This window comes from Poecilia latipinna, unplaced genomic scaffold, assembly GCF_001443285.1.
Source record: "Poecilia latipinna isolate Pla-1442-1.1 unplaced genomic scaffold, P_latipinna-1.0 Scaffold517, whole genome shotgun sequence".
NCBI lineage: Eukaryota > Metazoa > Chordata > Actinopteri > Cyprinodontiformes > Poeciliidae > Poecilia > Poecilia latipinna.
In genome coordinates, this window is record NW_015113133.1 from 20,673 (window position 1) to 30,198 (window position 9,526).

The 9,526-nt window shown below is 38.5% G+C and overlaps 1 long non-coding RNA gene across 1 annotated transcript in view; it reads left to right on the top strand.

The window, feature by feature from the left end:
• The window catches only part of LOC106952453 (uncharacterized), a 20,133-nt gene extending 13,947 nt beyond the window's left edge, over nt 1–6,186 (top strand). The window contains exons 2-3 of the long non-coding RNA XR_001425992.1: nt 3,759–3,769; nt 6,036–6,186. This is a non-coding gene — a long non-coding RNA (uncharacterized LOC106952453). The remainder of the gene's footprint in view (nt 1–3,758; nt 3,770–6,035) is intronic.
• The last annotated feature ends 3,340 nt before the right edge of the window (nt 6,187–9,526 follow it).

Here is a 9,526-nt window from a genome sequence, read left to right on the forward strand (position 1 = left end):
GCTGTCACAATGTGACCTCATGTGTTCACATGGTACTTAAGGTAGGTAGGTAAATACTTAATCTTAGATATTGAACGCCGAACAAAGCTGCTTCCACAGTTAAACACTTTTTTTATTTTGCGATTATTAATAAGTGATCCCCTGACTAGCTAAGTCAATTAGCTAAGTAGCTAAACACCTGTGCAACTGACCTGTTAGTAAGTGTGTGGGCTGCCTTCTGTTTTTTTTTTTTTTCTTTTTTTTAATAAGCACAGAATTCTGCAGCACATCTATATGTTAAGGTTGTCAAAGTCAAGCCAGCTATTTTTTATTTATTAAAATATATAATTGTTGTAAGTTTTAAGTCAATACACAGTCAGTTTTGTGGAAGTACAAGGGTGTGTGCGTGTGTGTGTGTAATGATGGTGTGAGGTGCAGAATGTCTGTCGGTGCACCAAGGCATGTTTTTAGTGAAAGTGGTCGGGAACCCACTGTTCCTGACAACAACATTGGTCATTGGTCAGCACTAAAGCTGCTTTTCAACCAGAACTCAACGAGGTGCTGATGTCGATCACTGTCACAGACTTCTCTTACAGGTGCTGAAATTTCTGGCAATCAGAAACCACTTTCCGTCCTGCTCGACCTCCGGTGGAATGCTAGGACTCTCCAAACGGATCCCTGGTGTGTTTTGCACTTTCAACACAACAAAAAGACAAACCAGAAACAAGTTTCACCGATTCCTCTTCAAATACGTCAGTTGCTCTTGTGAGTCATGGAGTTTCGAAAGCCGTGTCAGATCGCCTAAAGCTGCATTTCAAAGCTAATCCCTCATGAGCTAAATTTACAGACTGACCACTGGGGGGGAATTTAAGGACTTCTTATATATTTTTAACCTTTCTCTCTTAGATTTGGAGTTTAAAGGACATACTTCTCCTCATACACCTAAAGAAAATCTATTTTTCACATTTCATATGTCATAAGTCAACACAAGAAAATCTGTCAATGTCCACAAATCATTTTCCGAAATAAAACCACAAACTGCCATCTCCAAATGCTTTTATTTTATGTTTATCTATAATAATTATCTACAGCAGTGACTCATTTTGCTTTGTTTGAGCCGAATGAATGACAGATTGTAAATCATTATTTTGGAATGGCCACATGCAGTCACATTACATAAATTAAAATGTGAATTCCAATGAAGCTCATCTGTCAGACTAAAAGCACTTTCTGAAAATAACATACTTTTCTATAAGTCCACATTTTTTTATATTCTCGTATTGATCTACTGCAACATTCTAATCATAAAAGTCATTAGTTGTACTTAAGGTTTGAAAATGTCACTGTGTCTAACTTCCACCCGGGCGTTTTGTACAGCTGAATGGTTGCCATGGGAGATTAAAGGGAATAACATTATAACTTGATGCTCAAAGAAATAAATTTTACCTTTTAACATTTTCTCATATTTTTTGATTTTGGACATGAAAATAAACACTAATAATAAACACAAAAATAAACACAGCTTTAGTGTTTAGTGCTAATGACCAGCTGATGCTTTTTTTCAGAGTCAGTAGAGGTAACCGCCATGTTTCAGTCTACAGAAAGATCTAACTTTAAACCCAGACCGAGTCTGCTTGACAGAGTATTAAGATTTGGATTTGGCTTTTCTATGAACATCTGGGCTAAAGTAAAAACAAGAGATTAAAATTATTGCCTCAGCTAAACAGTCCAGGCTATTATTTCTCTGTCAGACTATGTGCAACATAGTTTTTCCCTCAGGCAAATTGGTATTTTCCACTTGACGATTCCTGAACTTGTAGCTCTCCACCAAAAAAGGAAAAACACATGCACGACATTTGTTTATTTCTCTCGTTGTTTTCTGCATTGTTTTTCGGAAAAACGAAAGGAAAAAAAACGCAGAGAGGAATGTTTGGGCTGCCTATCTGAAAAAAAAAGGCATTTTGAGGAAATGTTCTTTCAGAGCAAAGAGAGAGAGAGAGAGAGAGAGAGAGGAAAAAAAATTCTTCTGTCACATTCCAGAGCAGCCGAGTTAATGAGAGCCTCACGCTTCCTGCACATCATTCTCCGAAGTAATAAAAACGCTGGATGAAATGTGGAACTATAAATAGTCTCAAAGTAACTAATAATATCACACGCTGGCTGCCTGCCAGTGTTGAGCTCATGCTGTGTTCTACTGACCCTTCGGTGTGGAAATCCAACGCAGCTTCATCCTGAGCGGCATCCAAAGAAAACTACTTTTGTCTCTGTTTCTTTTTTTTTTAACAATGAAATCAGCTCATGCAGAAACACTGAAAAGTCCATTTTAAAATGGTTTGTACCTTCAGAGCACTGTCTGGGTAACATAAAATTCTGGAGCTCATGATCAACATGCAGAACATGCAACTAAAAATCTGGGCGGCGTCCAAGCACAGAGTAATAAGCTATTTTCCAGAGACGTAACGCTGTGTTCCTCTGACATTATACTTCTGGATTAAAACCAGTAGCTCACGTGTTACTTAAAGCTGCACTATGTTACTTTTATAAAAATGTTATTTTAGATATTTTTCAAAACTGTCACCATGTCGTGAAAGTAAGGTCTGAGACACATAATCTGTGAATTGTTTTTTTTTTTTTTAGCTTCTTTGCTTTTTTGCAGCGCTAACTAGAAACAACCAATCAGAGCCAGGAGGCGGGACTTAGCACTGTAAATCATCCTCCGTATGGTGATGCTCATCCCCCCTTTGCTCTCTGCTATGCTGCAGCTAGCAGAGCCTGTAGTGAATGCTAAGGCTAGTTAGCATAGCTACTGATGACGGTGGATAAACTGTTTTCTTGTAACGGTAAGTTGTTTCTGCGCCGGGTAAGTGCTACACATTTAGCAGCGAGTACATGAGGGTTATTGACAGCATCAGGTCCCCCCCTCTGTCTCTCATTGGTAGTTTTTGTGGCACATTTCTTTGGACAGCAGTAATAGTCCAGGGAGGATGTGGAGTAGAGTGATTTTTTTCCACAGATCTGTTTTGTATCATACTGTCATGACAAGGTGACAGTTTTAAGAAATAAGTAAAAAAACATTATGTTTTAAAAATTACATACTGCAGCTTTAAGCTGTTTTCTTGTTGATGCACTCTAGTTTAGAGCAAATGTCTGCTTTGATTTTAGCGCTGTAGTCAGAAAACACTGCATGTACGATGAATTCAGATTTATGCACAGTGGGCAAACATCTCTCCTGTTCTCAGAAATATTTAAGATCTAGAGCAGTCCGACCTGCGGAACATGTGCATCTCAAGAAAGTGTAATGACACCACTATGGTTGTCATTCATCAGTTATTAATTACAAGCTTAATTAATAATTGCATGTATAGTGCCATACTTCATAATTTTCACTGAAAATGTGGCTACTGAAAACGACAAATTCAATAAAAAAAAGTACGGTGTTTTATTGGTTTTTAAAGTAGTATTTATGTGGTGGTGATTGCAATGTTCCACCCGTGTTGGGCCCATGAACGCACCTCGGCTCCCCTCCGCCTGCCACCCGCCCCCCGGCTTTCCGTTTGCAGCGATCCGTGGCTCATTAGTGTGGCAGGCACCAGGTGTGCACGCCAACGATTTCATTCTCCAGGGCGCTGGCTGTTTGCTCGGTTGCACGTGGCTGGTAGAGCGTCCTAACTGGGTCAGCGTTGATGTTGTGCTCCTCAGGACGCTACAAGTAAGCCTTGGGACCCAAAAGATGGCGCTGGCGTTTTTGGTTATGGTGGCCCACCGTGATTATTTTATAGGATATGCGAAGGTACAACAACATACCACAAGATATATCTGTACTTTGTGTTGTTTCAGAAGTTAAAATGAAGCATAGCATAGTGTGTTTAAGCCATGTTGAAGTGAAAATGAATGTCAGAGAAACTGCTAGAGATGTCTTTTTACTGTTTTATGGGCTATGCTCTTCATAATAAAACATAATTATCCCCATATGACCACAGCGTGACGTCACGAGCCCCCAGCATCCTGCTGGAGGGCAAAAAAACTGCTGGCCAATGATGACTAGCATTGGTTGTAGCTGTTGTCAACACAATGCGCTAAATCTTAAATGTATGTATGATATTTAAAAGAAAAAGGGACACAATGACTTACTACTAATTGTCAACATGACAACAATTAGATAACAAGGTCAGGAAAAAAGTTTTAATAAAAAAATATAGTGAGGAAGAAGGAAGTAGGTCAATTATGCTAGCTTGACTTTGACAACCGTAACACTTAGATTTGCTGTTGAATTTGATGTATTTCGGTTCAGTAAAAAACAAAAAAGCTGACTCACACCAACTCGGATCATAAGTAGAACAGGTGTTTAAATTAGCTAATCAACCACTGCTGTAGATTAGCTAATAGCAGTGGTAGCAGAACTACAGCAACTTTTAGTAATAAACATCAAGCCTGAAAACGTAAAGCTGTTTCCCACACAATGTTTTCTTTGTGTGGGAAAGGTTTGCATGTTTTTTGGTGTTGAGTCGTGATACATTAGTGGCGTTATCAGTTGCAATGGCAACGTCTGTGCGTAGCGTAGCTGACACGTTCAGAGAAAAATGAAGAATAGAAGTGGTTTTGAGTTTTTTGGCGTTATTTTACCTGTTCTGTGGCGCTCTGCGATAAGTTAATAATACCTACATCTCCAGGTTTCATTTTGTCAACAAAATGATTCTGCTGCGGCAAAGGATGTAAAAGAAAAGTGCAAAATTTCCAGATGTAAATAATAACATGCAACCTGTCCATATATATATCCATGTAAAATAACGAGCTCTTTGTTAAAGTGGGTTCTTAAAGTATGAAAACCAAAGATTTCACTTGTGGGGTTTTTTTTCTGTTTACCCTACCAATAAAAAAATTGTCAACTTTAGCAACTTTTTCACTGATATAACATGATAATAACTGTGATACCTGCTGTAAACTTTGACTTTATGGAAAGCTAAAATAACACTAGGTTGGACAATGACTGACACATTTATGTAGAAAAGCATTATTTGAAAACAAACGCTATAAAAGCAATTCTCTCACACACAGTTTGTGCACAAAACTATTTTTGTACACCAATCACTCCTGACTCCATGACCTGTGTGTATTTTAAGGGATATGAATAGTTTTGCAAGGCAAAGTACCACATTTATTATTATGTTATTATCTAGTGTTGCTTACCTTGCAATGATTAATGTGAAGATTTTTACTATCTTTTTCAATAAAATCTCTAACCATTCCATCTTTAGGAATTTGATCCAGTCAGTGCCAGAACTTCCCCTTGGTGTAAAAGTCAAATTCCTAAGAAACTTGGAAGTCACTAGTCGCACTTTCAAACTGTCACCATCATGCTTTAACTCATAAACCTTTTTAAAGCTATTACTAGTGACACAGAGACTTTACAGATGTTTTGGGTTTGCGATAAGGTCACGATGACATGGATTTCCTTGATTCTGAGAGCTATAAAGTTTCCTCCAGCCGTCAGTTGCCATCATTCACAGCTTCCTCTGCTTATCTCTGTCTACATGTGAGCATTTCCACAGCAGTAAACTACATATAGAAATTAAAATTCATTGTTAGAGAAATATCTTCACCAACATATCCTCAACAGTGCAATCAATTTAACAAGAAACTGCTGGATCACCCGCATCCTTTTGTGAACAAAAAAGCTATTAAATGTGCCAACATAATCATGATTTATTTTTTTTATGTCTTGAAAACTTTTGGGTATGGAAAAAAAAATTAATCCTCATGACTGAGGATTAAGTTTATGAATCTACAGAGCACCAACTCAAAAGTCAGGTCTTTTATTTCTATGTAAACAACTGAGAGGAAAATGACTGTCTGCATGTTTGGAACGTGCAGCTAGTTTGGTTGAGTTACAAGGAGCCAAAGATAAGGGAAGCCCACCCTGCCGGGACAAATAACTCGCCATGCTTTGGTCTTGTTGTGAAGATGGGACATGTGTTTGTTGCTCTAACTTAGAACAACAAACACATGTTTCGGGCACTAAATAACCTTCAGCAAACATTTGTTGCAGGCCTAAAAAGCAAAATCTGGTCTGCCAAAAAACCTTGGTGTCGGTTCGGTTGAGGTGAACTCTGGCGCGGTTTGAGTGCATATGTGAACGGCAAGCGGACCAGAGATCACACTAAAAAGCAGCAAGCGGACTACAGCGCAAGGCATTCTGGGTAAATACAACTAAAACAAGCGTATGAGTCCAGTGTTAGTGGGAGAAATGCCAGCAGCCTAAGACAAAAGAGAAATCCTACAACTGCTAACACCTGACTGAGATCTTCTACGAAGAAGAAAGTTGCGTTCAGTGTCTTATTTAGTGGTTTTGTTTCCTTCAGTGGTACTTGGTGCAGCACCACCACAGGCGAGGAGAGAAACTGATTTTTTTTAAAGGGTTTGGATCATTTGATACTGCAGCAGCTGAAAATGTCTCAAATGTTTCAATTTTGGTCCCCAATCAAACCGAGTCTACCAGACTATCAGGTGGAAAACATCCTTAATCTTTGTCAATCATAGTTTTGTTTTCTTTGCATGTTGACTTCTCAGTAATCCTAAAAACTAGTCTTGCTTCAAAACACATTTTAGCTTTAGGTTATTGTGAGCCCACAATGACATACATAATCTGATTTTGGACTGAAGTTTTGAGTTTTTTCTCTTAAGTTTTTGGCAGAAAACGGACTGACAGTTGGAGATTCTGGTGATAGCTTGAGCAAGACTGATACCAGTCTTGACTGTTACCGAGGCAGCTTTTTGTTAATATTTAGTCTCAATAGTGTCAACTAACTCTGACTGGTCTTGATGCCCAGATCAGATGTACATTTTTAGTAGCTAGGATGCTGCAGCTCACAGTAAACTATGTACATTTTGGACTGATCAAAATAAAATTATATAAAAAAAGAGTAAAAATAAAAAAGTGGGTTAATGATAATCAATGCCATCGTAGCAAAATTGTTTTCCTGTTATTGTGCACCTCTGGTTACATTTAATATTATGATCTGTGTGACTCATCACCATCAAGTTGATTTGTACCATCATTATTTATATTCGCTGGCCTTAATTTTGTTGGCGCCCCAGGGGCCCACACCCTCCCAAACCCGGCTCTGGTCGAATTCTCATCTCATATTGTGATTTTCATTTTTTCACTGGTATTTTTCAAAAACCTTCACACTGATTTGGATGTCGTGCTGACTAAGTGATTTCTTCTGGTCCTTCTGGCACTCGTCATCTGTTTTGATCAGTTCCCATGTCAACGGGACAACTGCTTGCATACGAGAGCAGCTGACTGAGCTGCATGCAAAAAAATTCCATCTTACTCCAGAGTAATGCTCTTACGTAATGCCTTTAAGTGCCACCAAGGAGGAGGTATTGCTGATTTTGGAACGGTGAGAGTTTAGATCGGATGAGCTCTAGGAATTCAAGGCTCTCCCTTTTCCTAAAATTACAATGACAGTTAAAACGAAGCACACCAACTTTTACTAACGAAGCACACCAAAGTACGTCATAAATAGTGCAGCTTATGACAGAACCTGAATTATTGTTTTGGGTGAAAAAAAACTCTCCTCCAAAGAGACTGTTGCCTGGTACACATTGCAAAATTTCAAAATTATCAACCAATTTGTAGGTGTGTGAGAGACGACACACACGATTAAAAGTCTTAGGTATAATGGGTTTGGTTGTAGAGTGCGTGGTGTGGAGCCACATGGCAGGAGCAACACACACCATACACAAACTCATTCACTGTCACTCAGATTTCAAAATTTCTCGAGACCCAACGTGAGTTCAGAGTAAGTAAACATGGCTGGCTGGGAAGAAGCAATGGCGATAGTATAGTGTACAGGCTACCAAAGAAAAACGGTACAAAGACTCTTAACATCCACTGGACTTTCTGGTGAGCCGTGGCAGCTGCTTTGTCTTCTGTGTCTTTTGTCTTCTGTCACCTTGCTTTCTGATGGGCAATCAATGGTTGGGATTAGCGTGGCATTATGTGGGTTTTAAACCATAACCGCTAGAAACAATCTTAAATTAATGCTACTTTAATCAGATTTTATTGTTTTATTTACTATTGTTTTGGGCGGAGGCAGTGATGAGCATACTTTAGCTGATGTGTTAATAGCATAGATATTTTTTTTGTTCAGGGTTTTTGCTAACCTTGAAAACAGTTAGCACAAGTAGCTTCCCTTAAATTAATTTAGCTAATTTACTTTACGGTTTTATAAACTTTAGTAGTTGAAGTTGAACATTTGTGTTGAAGTTTTTGTTATTGACTCTTCTTCAAGTAGTCAGACGTTTTATAATCTTGCTCTGTTCCAAAAAATCTCTTCTTGAAATACAACCAGACAGGTAGGTGTGCAATTTGTCCCTTATGAGGGTGATATACACAGTTGTTGTATCACTGACACGGTAGATATGAACATCATTGAGTTTAACACTTTAGCATTAGCTTCTGCTAAATACCTTGTTGGTGTAGCGATTTAGCAATAGTGGAACTAATGTCTATCACTAGTGCTTTAGGGTTAGCACAACAAACTTTTGAGATAGCAACCATCACTCTCTGAGACCTGGAATAAAACTTTAGTGCACACTCATTCTGTCACCTGCTAACAAACAGATGCTAATGGAGAGATCCGGTTTGTTTGAATTGATTAGCTTAAGTTGGGGAGCGCCTGTTCAGCTTAAAGCTTGTGTTCCTAATTTTTGCAGTGCGTGTAGTTTCCATAACGACAGTGGGCTAATTTATACATAATGGAGTCTGTGTGGACATTTAAAATCACACCTGACTGAGTCAGAGTGAAGCTAAGCCATTTGAAACACCCATTTACACTCTGAATTTACCAGACACTCAGAAACAGTCTCTATACAACAACCGAGAGAAAAAAAAAAGTTCTTTATGTTTTAATCACAACCAAAAGCTTCTGTCAGGACAGATTCTTATCAGGGTTTTACCAGCATACTATGGTGCAGTGAAAGCTGAAGAATATAGACTTATTAAAATTTGATAATGAAAACCTGACTATGTAGACCAACTTTTTGCCTTTCCTTAGCCCACACTAAAATCCAGTGCATCCACTTGCCTTCAGAAACCACCTAGTTAGTAACTATATACAGTAAATCCCCCTGCTAAGGTTTGTTTTAGATGACTTAAACCAAGAAACACAGCAGACAGAGGAAGGATAAAGTTATGGAGAAGTTTAAAGCAGGTATAAATTTAAAAACAACACACCAAGCTTTGGACTTTCCACCATATACAATCTGTCATCCATGTGTTTATTCTAATTCCGTAGCACGTTGAAATTTACATGTAAAGTGTGTTATAGATAAAATTCCATTATCACTATTATAAAAACAGAAACGGCTTGGCGAAACATGGCTGAAGAAGTTACAACCGATTTGGAAAGAAGAGCGTTGATCAAAGAACCAGCCCGTGATAACTCTGGGGGAGTTGCAAGTAAAGATCAGGTGGAAGAATCTGTTGACAAATCTGGCCTTTATGGAAGACTGACAAGAAGAACGGTGTTAAAAAAGAGCC